Genomic DNA, 17558 nt, shown 5'->3' on the forward strand with positions numbered 1-17558 from the left:
GCTACTGTGGTATTTTTTTTTTAATGGACACTCTGCTGTAATGAACACTGAGAACCTCACCTAATGAGGAGAAAATAGATGCCTGTTCTCAGAAGCACAGGTGCAGATGTTGGGGTCCGTTGTTCTGAAAATAATGTCAGACTCCAGAGCTCTAGATCCATGGGAAGGCAATACTGCTCCTTCCTGGCTCCTGATGGAAAGCTCAGATGTTTGCCAAACACGCCCACCTCAAGGAGGAAGAGGGTGGAGGATGACCTGCAGGGAACTGTGGCGGGAAGGGAAGCATGTAGACGGAGGACTGGAAATGTGTGGGTCATCGTTCTGAAATGGCTTTGCTTCCAGTTCACTGCGAAACTCTGAACAAGTCATTCAGTCCTCAGGGGCCTCAAAATGAGGGAGGGTCAGAAAGATGCTATCTCAGGGCCCTTTTAGTTTGAGCGTTTTCTGGTTCTAATCTGAATCAAAATCCTGAGCAGCCACAAAGGTTGGTGAGCAATACTTTCCACACACACACAGACACTCCCCGATTCCACCCTTTGCAGGCATGAGGGCACCTGTGGGCCCCCTCTTCCCCTCTCGGCACCCCCTTCCTCAACCTGGGCCCCTGCATGCACCCTACCCAGGTACCCAGTTTCGCCTGCTGCCCAGAGACCCCCACCAGGACCCCAGCAGGAGACACTTTTGAGAATCGGCTCTCAGAAATAGTAACATCCAACTCTGCATTCCCCTCCACGGTGGCCAAAATCATGTCAAATTCATAATCAAGTTTTAACAAATGGTGAATCTGTTGGATGACTAATGATATTACTACTTGCTTCCTATTTTAGAGTGTACAAAGGACTTACACATCAAACTCTTTTCTTACAAAAGCTTTCTGAAATTGGACTGTAAATGTATCTATTCGATAGGTGAGGAATCAGGACTTCCCTGGTGGTCCAGTGGCTAAGACTCCACGCTCCCAACGCAGGGGGCCTGGGTTCAATCCCTGGTCGGGGAACTAAATCCCACAGGTTGCAACTAGAGGTCACATGCTGCAAATAAGACCTAGCACAGCCAAATAAATATATATTTTGGGGAACTCAACCTGGTGCTCTGTGACAACCTGGAAGGGTAGGAGGTGGGAGGGAGGTTCACAAAGCGAGGAACATATGTATATCTATAGCTGCTTCACGTTGTTGCTTGGCAGAAACCAACTCTGCATTTATCCATCTTCTAGTTGACACTTTTGAACTGTGGTGTTGGAGAAGACTCTTGAGAGTCCCTTGGACTGCAAGGAGATCCAACCAGTCCATTCTGAAGGAGATCAGCCCTGGGATTTCTTTGGAAGGAATGATGCTAAAGCTGAAACTCCAGTACTTTGGCCACCTCATGCAAAGAGTTGACTCATTGAAAAAGACTCTGATGCTGGGAGGGATTGAGGGCAGGAAGAGAAGGGGACAACAGAGGATGAGATGGCTGGATGGCATCACCGACTCGATGGATGTGAATCTGAGTGAACTCCGGGAGTTGGTGATGGACAGGGAGGCCTGGCATGCTGCGATTCATGGAGTCACAAAGAGTCAGACATGACTGAGCGACTGAACTGAACTGGACTGAATTAAATAAATTAAAAAAAAAAAAAAAGGTTAGGTATCTGAAACTCAGAGACACAAAAAATAGTCACCAAGTGGAGACTAGAATCCAGATCTCTCAGCATCTAATCTTGCTTTGTTCCAGACTATACTCAGCCTTCCTGCTGTATCTCCCCATCAGGGCTAGAAAGACTTTTACACCAACTCTTAGGGTCAGAAGTCACACCTGGTCTCACCTGTTCCACGTCTAGGGAAAAGAAACATGGAGAGATGGTCTCGTGGAGGCCTGGCTGTCGTAACACCACCCCCAATTCTCTCCCGTGCTGTACTTCCACATGGACTCAATCTTGCCAACAGAAAGGAGAACTTTTCCTTGAGTCCTAGTCAAAGGTATTGAGAAAGGGACATCTGGGTTTCTTTTAGGAAGACATGGACTCAAGAGTTCAGCTGTCCTAAGGGAGCCTTCCCTGCTCATGCAGACAAATGAGGAGGCATGGGTACTTCCTGTGAAAAAGATGTGGGCCATCAAGGGTGATGTTATTTTTAGGTGTGAAAAGTTAAGCAATTATATTATACAATAAATAAATGTTTAAAAAATACAGTTTAAAAACCTTTACACCTTTTACAGCAAAAGAAAGGGGTTCTTAAAGAAGTTACTCTCCAGGGTTTGGTCCTTGGTTTGGAAGTTGTGGGGTTTTGGTATTTTTTGTTAAGTGCTTTAAGAATCTTGGTGCAGGGCTGGTGACGCTGCTCCAGTTTCTTAACTTGCTTGTTAGCAGGACCACCTGACGCAGCTGCTCGGCTGGGGCTTTGCCCAGTGATGCTGAGGTGTGGAAGCGGCAGCCGGGCACAGGCAGCCAGAGGGACAGGGCCTTTGCACGTGTCCAGAAAGTGCAGCCACAGATTTCAGGATTCAGAGCGTCTGTCCTGGGCACACTCATCCAGGACTCCCAGGAGAAGAGGCATCAGCTTTTATCACCCGCCCAGCCCAGGAAATGCCAGGATCCACCCAGACAGCCCAAGACGAGGCAGACTTCTCCCGCCAGTCCTTCCTGTTTACTTACCCTCTTCCGATTTGGGAGAGAGGGCAGAAACCATGGTTACTGAGCCAGAAAAGATGGCGGAAGCCTGGGGTAGCGATGGAGCCTGGAAAGGAAGCCTGCCTGTTTCTCTCCTTCTCACCTACACGGTGCACTCATGCCAACTGAACCAGAGGAGAGAGAACAGATGCTCTGAACGGATTTGCGATTATCTCACGTCAGATAGTAAAGAACCTGCCTGCAACACAGGAGACCTGGGTTTGATCCCTGGGTTGGGAAGATCCCTTGAAGGAGAGCATGGCGACCCACTCCAGTATTCTTGCCTGGAGAATCCCCATGGACAGAGGAGCCTGGCGGGCTGCAGTCCATGGGGTCATAAAGAACTGGAGAGAGTCAGGAATGACTGAGTGACTAAGCCAGCACACAGCACGTGGCACCCCAGGTGGCACTAGAGGTAAAGAACCTGTCTGCCAATGCAGGAGATACAAGAGACTCAGGTTTGATCCCTGGGTCCAGAAGATCCCCTGGAGGAGGAAATGGCAACCCACTCCAGTATTCTTGCCTGGAGAATCCCATGGACAGAGGAGCCTGGTGGACTGCAGTCCATGGCGTCGCAAAGAGTTGGACACGACTGAAGAGACTCAGCACGCATGCATGACACCACACAGTTAGGTTGCTGAAATGAGGCTCAAGGGAAGACAAGAAGTGACCAGAGGACATTTTCAATCACCTAAAAATAACCAGGAAAGTCACAGGACCTAGGAGATTTCAGAAGCTGGAAGAATTAGCCCCAAAAGGGAGGTTTGAATGGATGGTAGGCCAAAAATAATAAGAAATGGTTCTTGTTTCGTTTTATCCTGAGTTCTGTTTCTTTATACACAAACATGTGTTGAAGCCAAGATAAGGTTGCACTTGGCATCACAATACCCTTGAGAGATCTTGGCTGCATCAGTGACGTGCCTCTTGTCACTGACCCTGCCACCCTGGAAGGGGCTTAATAAATATTTGCTCAACGAAGGAATGCATTGGACCATAGGTGAGCACCCAGCTATGATCACCCATCAATGTGTGTGGCTGGTCAACAATAAGGCTTGGTGGGAATTATTTGCCCAACAGGGACTGATTAATCTTTGGTATCAGATTCTCTGTCTTGGAGAATTTTAGGAAGACTCAGAAACCTGTGGAACAAGAGAGGAAGTGTCAAACCAGAGGCCACGAGGGAGCAAAAGGGATGAATAGCAGAAGGTGGGAGGTAGAGAGCAACCAGAGAGGCAGTGAGGAGGGAATGGTCTGTCCCCATTAACCCCTGGAGTAGTGACCAAGAGCCAACAACCTGTCCAGTCCGCACCTGGAGTTGCTCTAACATCCCGGAGTTATTGAGGGGTCCATAGGCTGTGGGGTATTTTGAAGGCAGCCCTGAGGTCAACCTGTGTAGCCCCTTTAACTCACCAAACCCACTCTCACTCACTCCGGGGGCCATCTTGGCAGAGGAGGGGCCCGCAGTCAGAAGGCGGGCCTGGAACTGAACCGCCTGGACGCCGCCATTCCTGCAGCGATGCTGGCGGGTCTCCGTGAAGGCTGACAATGGGGAAGAGTCCTGGCTGTCTGTTTCTCTATGTTTCCCGCAAAGCCCTGAGCCCAGAGAGTCCTGAGTGTGTCTTTGGGGTGGGTGGATGTGTATGTGAGTGAGAGAAAGACAGAGATTAGCTAAGTCCTTACACATCAAACCACACAGCTATTAGCATCAGATAAGCTGACTCACAGTTCCCTGCATACCTACTGTGTATTCCTGGCCCAGAACTTTCAATTATGTTCTCCTACCAGCCTGAAAGGCCTTCTCACATCTTTTAAACAACCCCCAAACCAACTGACCTCCCGGCGAGGCCCAGCTGAAGCTCCAACCTCCTGCACGAGGTCTTTGTGGCCGCATCAGGAGACACTGCATGAAGACGCTCCCTCCACATTCTGCCTTTTAAATTGACAAGAGTTGAAAGCAGGCTTGAACAACCAGAGCCCAGAGATCCTTGGGGCTGGAGTAGGCACCCCCCAAGGCAGTTCGTGTACAGCCCAGGACTCACTGTCAGAGAAGCGCACTCAGAGGGTGCAAGTTGCTCTGGGGGCCCATCTGGCAGGTGGGGTGACACCTCCAAGGAAGACAGGAAAGGCGTGTATTTCCATCTCCAAGTCCTCTGCCTTCTGTATTTCTTTTGCTGATGAAGCTTCGGGAATAGAATTCATCATGAGAATGCAGTCACTTCACTGACTGACATGGCTGTTGGGCCAGCCCCCAGCTGGCAAATGGGGAGTCAAAGACTTCCTTATGGAAAAATATTGCCAAGTACTGTGCTAAGGGCTTTGTGGACATTTTTTCCACTTAGAACAACCCTATGAGGACAACATAATTGCTCCCATTTTATAAATAAGGCTTAGAAAGAGTCTATATTTTGCCCAGAGTATGTTAAAAAAAAAAGAGAGAGAGAGAGAGAGCATTTGATTGCAACACCTGTGCCCTCTATCGGATGATGCATCAAGGCCTAGCAGGTGGGTTCTGAAGTCAGACTGCCCAATTCACATCCCAGCTTCACCACTACATAACCTTGAACTAGTCACTTAAATGCTGGGCCTCAGTGCCTCATGTCTAGGATGAGGACAACAGGGCCAATGTTAATGGGTTCATGAGGAGAAGTAAATGAGATATAACGTGCAGAGCTCTTAGAAGACCACCGAATGTATACAAGGCAGCCACCAATTCATCAACATTGTTATTATTCTATATTATTGTTATAATACTACATTATTGTTACAATATTCCCAACAAAGAATCTAGAGACCTCTTTTGTAGGAAAAGTAATTCCATCAGAATTATTTCTACCTGAATTAATTCTATCTCAATTCTATCACCAAAGGAGGGGACCAAACTTAAATATAAACAAGCAAACACACAAAAAAACATAAACTCAACCTCATTGATTGTATATAACTATAAAGATAACCAAAGATGTGGTTTGTAAAAGTTAACACAATTAAACTATAAAAAATATTAAAATTAACAATACTAATTTTACACGGCGATGACACCAAGAGACTGAAACTAAATCAACACTCCCAATGTAACTGTGTCCTGATGACCACAGTGTAAAATCTTTTGCATTTATTGTGGTTATCTGACCTCATGCACACAGTGTGATGACTCAGTCCATCCACTGCTTTTCCCCTACTGCAATTATCAAAGAGGAATCAGTTATGTGTCTTGATGCATTTGACCTTCATTTGTCATAAATTCGCAAGCACACCTCAGCTCTTTTGCACATGACAAAGTAATTCCATGGGGCCAACATAACCATGAACAAAATGAACCGCAAGCTCTGTTTCAACACTACCTGATGGAACTTTGTGCAATCTTAGAAATGTACAAGGTGCTGTGCAAAATGACAGCCAGCCGTCGTTTGTAGCTATTGCTTGAAATGTGGCTGAGGATGGTACTCAGTTACAGGCAGGCATCGGTATGATCCATAATTTATATAAAAACTGTACATATACCTACCAGAATAACATACATACATACGTGTGTACAGACACAAAACTTTCAAATGTGTAGCAAGAATCTTCAGACCACTGATAACTTTGCAGTTTGCAGGATGCTACATTATAGCACACTGCATTCTTTCTATTGGGAAGATTCATTCAGGTCCAGCCTTAATGCCAAGGTCTCTGTTCCCCAGACCATACCTGGTAGTTGGTCAGAGGTAGAGAATCTAAGAATAATATTGCCATATCCTGGATTTACCAGGCCATGCCAGGAGTTTGGGGGTTACATTTTAAGAGAGACCTCAAAGAACTAAAGCTTTTTGAGATGAGGGTTAGCAAAAGAGTAAAGAGAAACTAAATTAGGCCAGACCAGAAAAGTCAAAAGAAATAGAAAGTGAAAGTCGCTCAGTCGTGTCTGACTCTTTGCAACCCCATGGACTATACAGTCCATGAAATTCTCCAGGCCAGAATACTGGAGTTGGTAGCCTTTGCCTTCTCCAAGGGATCTTCCCAACCCAGAGATCAAACCCAGGTCTCCCTCACTGCAGGCAGATTCTTTACCAGCTGAGCCACCAGGCAAGCCCAGTAATACTGGAATGGGCAGCCTGTCCCTTCCCCAATGGATCTTCCCGACACAGGAACTGAACCAGGGTCTCCTGCATTGCAGGCAAATTCTTTACCAACTGAGCTATCGAAGAACTAGAGATGTCACTAATTATTAGAGAACTGCAAATCAAAATTATAATGAGATATCACCTCACACCAGCCAGAATGGCTTTCATCAAAAAATCCACAAACAATAAATAAACAATAAATTATAAAATTTGGAGGGTGTGGAGAAAAGGGAACCCTCCTACAGTGTTTGTGGGAATGCAAATTGGTACAGCCACTACAGAGAAGAGTATGGGTGCTCCTTAAAAATCGAAAAACAGATCTACCATATGACCTTGCAATTCCACTCCTGAGCATATATCCAGAGAAAAACATGATCCAAAAGGATACATGCACCCCAGTGTTGACTGCACCAATAGTTTACAACAGCCAAGGTATGAAAGCAACCTAAATGTCCTTTGGCAAATGAATGGAAAAAGAAGATGTGGTAAATATGTACGATGGACTATTACTCAGCCATTAAAAAGAATGAAATAATGCCATTTGCAGCAATGTGAATGGATCTAGATTGTCATACTGAGTGAAGTAAGCCAGAGAAGGAGAAATACCATTTAATATCCCTTATGTGCAGAACCTAAAAAGAAATGATACCAATGAATTTACAAAACAGTGACAGAGAGTGAACTTATGGATGCTAAGGGGAAGGGACAGTTAGGCAGTTTGGGATGGACATGTGCTGCTGCTGCTAAGTCGCTTCAGTCGTGTCCGACTCTGTGCGACCCCATAGACGGCAGCCCACCAGGCCACCCCGTCCCTGGGACCCTCCAGGCAAGAACACTGGAGTGGGTTGCCATTTCCTTCTCCAATGCATGAAAGTGAAAAGTGAAAGGGAAGTCGCTCAGTCGTGTCTGACTCTTAGCGACCCCATGGACTGCAGCCTACCAGGCTCCTCCATCCATGGGATTTTCCAGGCAAGAGTACTGGAGTGGGGTGCCATTGCCTTCTCCAGGGATGGACATGTACACATTGCTATATTTGAAATGGATAACCAACAAGGACCTACTGTATAGCACAGGGGACTCTGCTCAAAGTTAGGTGGCAGCTTGGACGGGAGGGAGGTTTGGGAGAGAATGGATACATGTGTATGTATGGTTGAGACCCTTCACTGTTTACCTGAACTGTCACAGCATTGTTAATTGGCTATATCCCAATACAGAATAAAAAGTTCAAGAAAAATTAAAGCAATTTAGGACACCAGAAAAAAAAAAAGAACTGGAGATGTGTGGCTTGGAGGAGATAGTATCGAGAAGGAAAGGAAAAGGTATGGAAAAGCTATGCCTTGTGGACAAATGTTTGGAGGCTGCAGTTACAGGAAGCAAAAAGGACACGTTTCAGTTCACTTGAGGTTAGAGCAAAGAGAACAATGGCACGAGTCAAAACGAGATTGGCCATAGTGAGTAGAAGATAACATGTGTGGGTTGTATCTCAACCAAAACTAAACAGAAAGACTCTTCTTAGTGACCACGCGTGTGGTCTACATGAATAAAGACACAGGGTGCATTGAACACAGTTATTCATTCACTCCCTTCTTAACGTCACTTAACTTTTAAAGGAAAGATACATTCTTTAAAAGAACAAAGTGAACAAGGAAAGAAACAACAGAGGTGGAGATGTTAGCAGATTTGGAAGCTGGAAAGCAGTTGAAGGAGACTTGGCACAGTGAGGAGAGAAATCCTAAACCTGAGACCTATTTATTCCGTAGAATCTCAGAAGAGAACAGAAATGTGAATTGGACAAAAGACCCTTTACGTATAAGGTGGAGATGTAGCTGGAGGGAAAGGTTGAAACTCTTTAAAGGGAGTAAGATTTTCTGGGCAATTTCTCCATGTAGCCAAGATTCTACCCTGAGAGCCAGCAGAGACCTAGAGATCTGCTCTTCTAGAAAGGGTGACCTTGATTGACAAGATCTGGACTCATGAACCTTTCCCCCAACCCAGTGGAGGATGCGGAGAAGTCATGGTAACAAAAAGTGGGAGATTAAGTTAAAGCCCATGGATTTACTGGGGAGACCATCCCCCACCTCAGTCCCTCAGTTCATTTCCAGAGTAATTATTTCTCCCATGGCTGGACACTATAGGATTCCCTTTTGAGAAAACTGATCAGCCCAAGAGAAAAGGCCAGGAGATCCATCCATTTAGGGACATCCACGGAGGTTAAAGGGCCCCTTTAAACTGCTAAGTGAGCCTACTAATGTATAAGCCCATTCCAAGATCTCAGACTTCCCAATCATCATCTTAGTGTTTCACCAAAATATAAAAAGATAACTAAACCGCCAAGCACTTGAACAAAAGCGCTAGCCTACAAGGCAGAAATTGAAATAACATGTTCTTTTATTAAAAAAAAAAAAAAACTGAGGGAAAACAAAAACAACAGACATGAGGAACAGAAGAAAACTAAATAATAACAACAATTATTATCTTCAGACACACAAAAGGAAGCACTGTGTCCATAGTACATCCATGAACAAAATGGATGCTATAAAAATGCAAACAGCATTCAGAGAAGAAAAAACTATTTGGGAAATTTAAAACATTGCTAAGAGAAATTTTTTAAAACTTCATAAGTTGGAAATAAAGCTAAATCTCCCAGAAAAAAGGAAAGCTTAGAAATGTTAGAAAAAAAAGTTTTAGGGCTGAGGTTCAATGTCCAAATAAAGGAGTTACAGAAGGAGAAATAATGGAAGGGGAGGGAGTTCTGAAAGAAATATTACAAGAAAATAACTCAGAGCTGAAACACTGTTTCCAGCTTCAACAGACTATTTTGACACCCAGTAAAATTAATGAAAAAAAAAAAAAAAACCTCTCATCAGAGCACATAATAAAGAAGTTTCAGAACACAGGTGAATTGGATAGGGGGGTGGGAGAGGGAAAGAGAAAGCTGATCCAGAAACCTTTCCGTCGAGAAGAAAGAGGCTACCTACAACCGCTGACTGTTTATAACGCTGAAAGCTATAAGACAACGGAACAAGGTCTTCTAAATCCCGAGAGAAAACAAATTTGAACATATAATTCAATAACTCACCAAATCTCCATATTCCAAGTATGGAATTTTATGTTCAAATTTGCTTGAAGAAAGGAAGAAAGAGTGGAACTATATGTAACTTTGTTCTGTATATTCCAAGTCTCCTGTAAATTATTATCATAGTTTCATAATTTAAAAAAGAGAGAGGAAAAAAAAAGGAAGAAAGAGAGGGAAGGAGGCAGGAGGGACAAAAGAAAGCAGCAGGCTCCTTGGGAGGTAGGAAGTTCCCTGGAGCTGGGACTAATCAAGCAGAATGTATAGCCACTTTTTCGGAGGGATTTAGAGGGTTTTCAAACTTGAGATTCTTATTGTGATAGAACCAGTCATCAAATCTCCCTATAAACTCCAAGATTCTATAAGGAGCCCACAGAGTTTGGATGAAGAAGGTTCTGGAACTGAGTGCCAACAGTGGGTGAGGGTCAGTGAGCACCCTGTAAAGAGTAGCAGACAGGTTCCCCTCCCGCCGCCTGTAGTAGCCCAAGGAACTGGGGAGAAAAAGGGAGAGGGAAGAAGCAGGCTTAGCTCTCTTCCTGTTTCTTTTCAGGAAGTCAGAGAGGCCCTGAGTGATGCGAGAGGGAGTACATGGGTGTTTACACCAGAGAGTGCCCTTAGCATACCTGTGAGCTCTCAGGTTGTAGAATTCTTCAGTAAGAGACAAATACCAAGACATGTTACTATCCTAAAATCTTTTCATACTCAAAATCTGATTCTGCCTCACAGATTTGGGGGCTACATCTTTTCCTTTCTTTTTACTAAACCCAAAGTTTCTCTGAATTCACATGTGATCCTTTACAATGCAAACAGCAGCATGCAATTAATTTAAAAACAGGATGTTGTTATTTGGAAAAAGTCAGTTTAAAACCCAAACTGGAAGAGGATTTCTTTGCCATGGCTCATAGTAATGACCACACTTTTTTTTTTTTCCAGTGCCGCAGGATTTAAGCAGCTTCAGGCGTCCAATCAAAGACACAAATCTGAAAAACAAGTGGAAAATCTAAGTCCAACAAAGCCTACTCAGATTTCAGTCTGTATTTCAAAACATCAACAGGTGACATCCACCCATCAACAGAAACTAGAAACTGCTCATTATGAACTGTCCCCATGGGTCACACATGTTGCATGCGGCACCAACTCCCCCAGGACAAGATACCCACTCACTGTTGCCATGGAAATTTTTCTTCTAAGGTTTTCCTCTGTGATGTCATTTGTTGCATGGTAAGGTGGAGTCCTCTAGTGTCCCTAAACGGTATTTCCTTCAAGAATAAATTACACGGTTGGTGTCTGTGATGGCGATTTATCAAGGGGAAAATTAATTCATCACCAAATCAATTGATATGAGTTTGAGCAACTCTGGGAGATGGTGAAAGACAGGGAAGCCTGGCATGCTGCAGTCCACGGAGTCACAGAGAGTCAGACATGACGGACTGACTGAACAACATCTGGGTTTGATCCTAAAGCAGCTAAACTCTAGAGTGGAATAAAAATAAGAATCTTTTGCATTTTGCACTCATGGTCTGACTGGTCAACAATAACAAGAATCAAAATTGCTTTATCATGGTGACTATTTTACTCCCCCGGAAGGTATATTTGCCAATGCTGTGTTTGTGTGCGCTCAGTTATGTCTGACTCGTTGTGACCACATGGATTGCTTCCTCTGTTCATGGGATTTTACAGGCAGCAGTTCTGGAGTGGATTGCCATTTCCTACTCCAGGGGAATCTTCCCAACCCAGGGACTGAACCCAGGTCACTTGCATCTCCTACATTGGCAAGCACGTTCTTTACCGCTGCACCATCTGAGAAGTCTGCCAAGTAGACTAGAAACTCGTCCAACTCTTTTTTAAGAGAAAAATGTAGACAAATGTCAACAGTGTAGCGCTACCCATACTGTGACCCACCAATCCCAGTATGGAATTTCAGATGAGTAACTGAGTGATATAACAAAAAATCTGTCCTTTCCCCACTGGCTTAAAATTCTATGTCGTGTATTATCTTGTCACACACAACTTTGGATATCCTCTGTTGTAATATATTGAGCTATTCATTCTTCTACCAAAAACCAACTGTTTAAATTTGTATCACTTTATAACATGCTGATATCTTGCGAGGTAATCACTCTTTCAAACACTCTTTGCCCATTCTTATACATTTACCGTTACAAATTAACTTTAAAGTTAGCTTAAATCACCCTTTTAAATAAAACTGCCACTTTTATTGGGATTGCACTGAAATAAACTGACTTGAGGGCAATGAATTTCTTTTACATTGTAAAACACACTCCGAGATAACTAAACTCTCCTTTGCTCGGATATGGCTTCTTACATTCTTCTTACCATAAAGTTATCACATTTAAAAGACTTTCTTCACCATCCAGCTATTGCCTGTGTTCATAGGCTGATTTTACTATTACTAACTGAATACACTTGACAGATACTGAGATGGCAGGCATTATTGTAGATGCTTATTTAAAAGGGTTAGAAACATGCCTGGCCATAGTAAGTAAATACCATGTTAGCAATTGTCATCAGCATTATCATCACTATATAAAACCTTTGGGTGTAGCATTCATGGATCCAGAGATTGTCACATGGAGTCAAGTAAGTCAGACAGAGAAAGAGAAACATCGTATGACATCCCTTAGATACAGAATCTAAAATGAAATGATTCAAATGAACTTATTTACAAAACAGAAACAGACTCACAGACTTAGAGAACAAATTTATGGTTACGGAGCTGGGGCAGGATCAGAAGGCATAGTTAGGGAGTCTGGGATGGACATGTACACACTGCTCTATTTAAAAGAGACAGCCAACAAGGACCTTCTATATAGTACAGGGAACTCTGCTCAGTATTATGTGGCAGCCTGGACAGGAAGGGAGGTTGGGGGAGAATAGATACATGCATGGCTGAGTCCCTTTGCTGTTCACCAGAAACTATCACAACATTGTTAACTGGCTATACTCCAACATAAAATAAAAAATTAAAAACAAAAAAACAACTTTTGCTGCATCTTTTTGAACTATGTTCAGAAGTGGCGACTGGGTAACACTGATAAGTAGCCATATAAGGTAAATTATGTGCTAGACCAGGGAGGTCAAGAAACATTTCCTGTAAAGGACTGCTGCTGCTGCTAAGTCGCTTCAGTCATGTCCGACTCTGTGCAACCCCATAAACGGTAGCCCACCAGGCTCGTCTGTCCCTGGGATTCTCCAGGCAAGAATACTGGAGTGAGTTGCCATTTGCTTCTCTGTAAAGGACTGCTGCTGCTAAGTCGCTTCAGTCATGTCCGACTCTGTGCAACCCCATAGACGGCAGCCCACCAGGCTCCCCGTCCCTGGGATTCTCCAGGCAAGAACACTGGAGTGGGTTGCCATTTCCTTCTCCAATGCATGAAAGTGAAAAAAGTGAAGTTGCTCAGTCGTGTCTGACTCTTCGCGACCCCATGGACTGCAGCCCACCAAGCTCCTCTGTCCATGGGATTTTGCAGGCAAGAGTACTGGAGTGGGGTGCCATTGCCTTCTCCAGTGTAAAGGACTAGCATATAGTAAATATTTTAATCTTTGCAGGCCATAATCTCGATGGCAGTTATTCAACTCTACTGCAGGAAAGAGATCAGAGCAGTGTTCCAATAAAACTTCATTTACAAAACAGAGTTTCTCTAAGGGCTCACATTTGCCAATCCCCCAGACAAAATCAGGAAGTCAGTCACATTGGTTTATGATGTCCCTCTGCTGTCTTACAATGATCCTTTTTGTCTTTTTTACAGTGACTTGGCACCATAGGAATTTGTCTTACCCTCAGGAAAATATTGTTCTTGGAGTATTCACATGTCAGAGTGATGTCTCTGCAATAACTCCTGGGCAATGGCAAGTTTTATGAAGGGGAACAGGGAAAAGGATGATCATAGCTAGCATCTATGAGGGTTTCATGGGCTCAGAAACCTTCTACATGGTTTAAATGCATTGATTCATTTAAACTTCACAACTACATAAGACAGCTACCAAAATGATCCTCAATTAACTGACAAGAAACTGAAGTACAGAAAGGCTGAGGAACTAGGTCAAGGTCACATCACTATTAGAGAAATGGACTGTGAACACTAGTCTCTCATTATAAGCTAGAGACTGAAAAAGAGAGTATTTATTGCCTAAAAACCCCATGTCCATGGAATTCTCTAGGCCAGAATACAGGAGTGGGTAGCCTTCCCCTTCTCCAGGAGATCTTCTCAATCCAGGGATCGAAACCCAGGCCTCCTACAATGCAGGCAGATTCTTTGCCAGAAGAGCCATAGTTCAGTTCAGTTGCTCAGTTGTGTCTGACTCTTTGTGACCCCATGGACTGCAGCACGCCAAGCTTCCCTGTCCATCACCAACTCCCGGAGTTGACTCAAACTCATGTCCACTGAGTCAGTGATACCATCCAACCATCTCATCCTCTGTCATCCCCTTCTCCTCCTGCCTTTAATCTTTCCCAGTATCAAGGTCTTTTCCAATGAGTCAGTTCTTCACATCAGGTGGCCAAAGTACTGGAGTTTCAGCTTAAACATCATTCCTTCCAATGAATATTCAGGACTGATTTCCTTTAGGATGAAGTAGTTGGATCTCCTTGCTGTCCAAGGGACTCTCAAGAGTCTTCTCCAACACCAATCAAAAGCATCCAATCAAAAGCATTGATTCTTCAGTGCTCAGCTTTCTTTATAGTTCAACTCTCACATCCATACATGACTTCTGTAAAAACCATAACCTTGACTAGACAGACCTTTGTTGGCAAAGTAATCTCTCTGCTTTTTAATATGCTGTCTAGGTTTGTCATAGCTTTTCTTCCAAGGAGTAAGCATCTTTTAATTTCATGGCTGCAGTCACCATCTGCAGTGACTTTGGAGCCCAAAACAAATCAAACAAAGTCTGTCACCATTTCCATTATTTCTCCATCTACTTGCCATGAAGTGATGGGACCAGATGCCATGATCTTAGTTTTTTGAATGTTGAGTTATAAGCCAACTTTTTCACTCCCCTCTTTCACTTTCATCAAGAGGCTCTTTAGCTGCTCTTTGCTTTCTGTCATAAGAGTGATGTCATCTGCAAAACTGAGGTTATTGATACTTCTCCTAGCAATCTTGATTCCAGTTTGTGCTTCATCCAGCCCAGCATTTCTCATGATGTATTCTGCATGTAAGTTAAATAAGCAGGGTGACAATATACAGCCTTGATGTACTCCTTTCCCAATTTGGAACCAGTCTGTCGTTCCATGTCTGGTTCTAACTGTTGCTTCTTGACCTGCACACAGACTTCTCAGGAGGCAGATAAGGTGGTCTGGTATTCCCATCTCTTGAAGAATTTTTCATACTTTGTTGTGATCCACACAGTCAAAGGCTTTGTGATCACACAGTCAAAGCCACAAAGGAAGCCCAAGAATACTGGAGTGGGTAGCCTATCCCTTCTCCACTGGATCTTCCAAACCCAAGAATCGAACTGGGGTCTCACACATTGCAGGTGGATTCTTTACCAACTGAGCTGTCAGCAAAGCCCCCAACTCCCCCCCTCAAAAAAAAGAGTATTTATTACCTAAAAACCTTTGGATTTTTTAATAAAACACAAAGACCAAAGAACTCACTCCCTCTAATAAATCTGCAACATTCCTCAAGAGGAGTTATTGGCATTTAAGGAAGGACCATTATTTGCTAGATGAAACAGCTCAACTTACTGTAAGACATTTTGCCCCCCTGGCCCCCCATGCACTAAATGCTGACAATTACCAAGACCACCATTCCTGAGACCATTTTGAAAACCAAAAATGCCCCTATGCATTTCCAAATCTCACTGCTACTTAAAGCTTCTGTTTGGGGTCAATCTTGGCAGCTGTTGACCAAGAAATATGGCTCCACCTTCTGTCCTAGCTTTCCTCCCAAGAAGGGCAACAAGCATCGAAGAAAAAGGTGTCTTCTTGGCAGCCTCATTCAGCCACTATGATGAAGAGTCCCAAACAGAGAACTAACTGTTGTCTCTGGCACCTGAAATTCCAATTTAGGAGCTGTGTTCATTTACTTAAGGATTTATATCCCTTAAAGGCACATATTCTGCCAAAGTGGTAACATATTAAATAACTCATAAATATTCCTTAATAAGTTCACCTCAAAATCAACCAATCCATACATGAAGACGTTTACTGAGAACTGAGTACCCAAAAAGTGCTAAGAGGCTGGCTTGTGCTATGTCCACACAAACTTCTCCCACAGTTAACGAGTTACTGCCAGACTCCTTCTAATGCAGGGTAACCCGAAGTTAAATGAGGTCTGTTAAATTTTGTGTTTGTCATGGCATCCACCAGCTTTTTAACACATCTCACCAAAATTAGGATGAACATTTCTACATTATGAGACTTGTAATTTTGCCTTTGGAGGAATTTCATGAACAAAGAAACTTCATCTTGGTCTGCTACCATAATCCTAGTGATTTCACCCCTTACATGAAAAGTATAGCTTTTCATTAGATCAACATTCTTGCTATCATATCCTCCATGCTACAAACTGGGAAATACCCTTCTGTAGGTTTACTCACTTTAACTTACATGAAGGAGAACATACTCAGTTCAGTTGCTTAGTCGTGTCCAACTCTTTGCCACCATATGGACTGCAGCACGCCAGGCTTCCCTGTCCATCACCAACTCCTGGAGCTTGCTCAAACTCATGTCCATTGAGTCAGTGATGCAATCCAACCATCTCATCCTCTGTAGTCCCCTTCTCCTCCCACCTTCAATCTTTCCCAGCATCAGGGTCTTTTCCAATAAGTCAGTTCTTCACCGCAGGTGGCCAAAGTATTGGAATTTCAACTTCAGCATCAGTCCTTCCAATGAATATTCAGGACTGATTTCCTTTAGAATTGACTGGTTAGATCTCCTTGCAGTCCAAGGGACTCTCAAGAGTCTTCTCCAACACCGCAGTTCAAAAACATCAATTCTTCAGCACTCAGCTTTCTTTATAGTCCAACTCTTACATCCATACATGACTTCTGGAAAAACCATAGCTTTGACGAGACAGACCTTCATTGGTAAAATAATGTCTCTGCTTTTTAATATGCTGTCTAGGTTTGTCATAGCTTTTCTTCCAAGGAGCAAGGGTCTTTTAATTTCACTACAATCACCATCTGCAGTGATTTTGGAGCCCCCCTACCCCGCCGCAAAAGTCTGTCACGGCTTCCATTTTTTCTCCATCTACTTGCCATGAAGTGATGGGACCGGGTGCCATGATCTTAGTTTTTTGAATGTTGAGTTCTAAGCCAACTTTTTCACTCCCCTCTTTCACTTTCATCAAGAGGCTCTTTAGCTTCTCTTTGCTTTCTTCCATAAGGGTAGTGGCATCTGCATATCTTAGGTTATTGATATTTCTCCTGGCAATCTTCATTCCAGTTTGTGCTTTGTCAAGTCCAGCATTTCTCATGATTTACTCTGCATATAAGTTAAATAAGCAGGGTGACAATATACAGCCTTGATGTACTCCTTTTCCTATTTGGAACCAGTCTGTTGTTCCATGTCCAGTTCTAACTATTGCTTCTTGCCCTGCACACAGGTTTCTCAGGAGGCAAGTAAGGTGGTCTGGTATTTCCATCTCTTGAAGAATTTTCCACACTTTGTTGTGATCCACACAGTCAAAGGCTTTGGCGTAGTCAATAAGGCAGAAGTAGATGTTTTTCTGGAACGCCCTTGCTTTTTCTATGATCCAGCGGATGTTGG

General features: G+C 43.6%; 1 protein-coding gene and 1 long non-coding RNA gene across 3 annotated transcripts in view; one reads left to right on the plus strand and one right to left on the minus strand.

Annotated features, from left to right (window-relative positions):
* PFKFB3 (6-phosphofructo-2-kinase/fructose-2,6-biphosphatase 3) overlaps window positions 1-17558 on the minus strand; it is a 273656-nt gene that overhangs the window by 12769 nt on the left and 243329 nt on the right. The gene's annotated exons all lie outside the window — the stretch shown is intronic.
* On the plus strand, window positions 10200-11116 carry LOC133258981 (uncharacterized). Its single transcript, XR_009740224.1, has 2 exons — window positions 10200-10250; window positions 10760-11116. It is a non-coding gene; the product is annotated as an uncharacterized LOC133258981 (long non-coding RNA).

Source organism: Bos javanicus, chromosome 13, assembly GCF_032452875.1.
Source record: "Bos javanicus breed banteng chromosome 13, ARS-OSU_banteng_1.0, whole genome shotgun sequence".
NCBI lineage: Eukaryota > Metazoa > Chordata > Mammalia > Artiodactyla > Bovidae > Bos > Bos javanicus.